The sequence below is a fragment of the Nestor notabilis genome, unplaced genomic scaffold, assembly GCF_000696875.1.
Source record: "Nestor notabilis isolate BGI_N333 unplaced genomic scaffold, ASM69687v1 scaffold1508, whole genome shotgun sequence".
In the NCBI taxonomy this organism is placed as follows: domain Eukaryota; kingdom Metazoa; phylum Chordata; class Aves; order Psittaciformes; family Psittacidae; genus Nestor; species Nestor notabilis.
The window spans coordinates 27715-29729 of NW_009940369.1; positions in this window are offsets into that span (position 1 = coordinate 27715).

A 2015-nucleotide genomic window follows, 5' to 3' on the forward strand; every position below is an offset into this window, starting at 1 on the left:
AGAGGGAAAAGGTGACAACACGCTGGTGTTGGGCACCCTCTGTCCACCTCATCACAACAGCTCTGGCAGCCATCTCTCCCTGGGGATATTCCCTATTTGGTGAAAGGATGTTCTGCTGGCAGTGTAATCCTCTCCTCTCTGGGTACAGAGCTACATACGCCCTTTGGCAGCATGACTCCAAATAAGCAGCACCTCTGCTTTATTACTAGGACATGCAGACTAAGTAGGGGTTTGTTGCAGAGTCGGAGAATCATAGAATGGTTTGGGTTGGAAGAGACCTTAAAGCTCACCCAGTTCCAACCCCTGCCATGGGCAGGGACACCTTCCACTAGAGCAGGTTGCTCCAAGCCCCTGTGTCCAACCTGGCCTTGAACACTGCCAGGGATGGGGCAGCCACAGCTTCTCTGGGCACCCTGTGCCAGCGCCTCAGCACCCTCACAGGGAAGAGCTTCTGCCTCAGAGCTCATCTCAATCTCCCCTCTGTCAGGTTAAAGCCATTCCCCTTGTCCTGTCCCTACAGGCCCTTGTCGACAGCCCCTCTCCAGATTTCTTATTGGCCCCTTTAGGCACTGGAGCTGCTCTAAGGTCTCCCCTTAAGAAGCCTTCCCTTCTCCAGGCTGATCAACCCCAGCTCCCTCAGCCTGGCTCCAGAGCAGAGCTGCTCCAGCCCTCGGAGCATCCTGTGGACTCACTCGATCAGGTCCACGTCCCTCTTACGTTGTAGGCCACAGAGCTGGCACACAGGGTACAAAAGAGAGGCTCGTGACTGTTTCCATTTTGACTGCCTTGGAATAATCCTCAAGAAAATACCTATACAGAAGATTTAGCTACATTACAGAAAACCCATTACACGGGAGAATAAAAAGCTGCCAATCAGACTGTCCTTGAGAGCACTTCAGCATGAGACCTTGCTTCGTTCCGTTCTTTGCCTGTGTAGCTCACTTCTTTGTAGCTAGGAGCATGCCAATATTGACAACCTGCTTTCTCCATATGCTTCAGCAATGGGAAGATCTCGCACACATCCACTTCCAACTAGTTTTATGAGAATAGGCACTTATGTAGCTATGAGATACCTTATTATTTCGCTACTAAGGAAAAAGCCTGCAGTGGGAGCTTGTCTTATTACCGTGAAACCACTTAGGAGAACGATGTTATGGATGCTCTACAGCAATAAAGTCTTAGTCAGAGCTTATTAGCTAGCGAATAACATGTTCCTCAGTCAAGGTGGCTCTTCTACATTTATTATCTATTTTGTTTTAATGAAGTTTAAAAACAAAAAGAAGCCTATCACCCTAAGACACCTCCATGGCAAACCAGCCTTCACTGCTTTCAGTACTCACTGAAACATGTCATACAGACGGCTCCACATAGCTGTGCTCTTCAATTTGTGACCAACACCATGGTGAAGAATCAAACTGTTCTGCAGTGTGACACAAACCAAAGTGTTACTGCTCTTACAAATCAGTAGAAGTGGTCACTGCTGCCCCTATTCTGCAGTATTTATTGCCTTCAGCCAACTTCAGTGAACAGCAACACATGAACTGTCTGAAGCTGATGGTGTTGGCTAGAAATCAACTAGTATATGTCACCATCCATTTATTTCCAGAAAAATAAAACCAAGGTTGACATCCAAGTGTTGGCAGCCCTTATGGCTTTGGCTACAAACTAATGGAAGGCTGCTGTTCTCTATCCTCTTACAGACAAGAAACAGGAAATCTGATCATTACCTTGGAAGATAAGGCACCTCTGTATCAGCAATTGCATGGCTCTGCTCACAGACGTGGCCATTTCCGCATCCTTTTCTCTCTCACAACATTGCAAGGAAGAAAACTGAATTTGGAAAAGAGTCTCCTTATCTGCTGACCTCAGATAACTGTGAAACTCAGTCACACTATCGGAACTTACACTTCCAACGATACACACCTAGACACATCTGCAATTTCAACCTGTTATGAACTTGTGTATTCTGGATATTACAAGTTCTGTGCATTTCTAACAGTGAAAACATCTCTTAG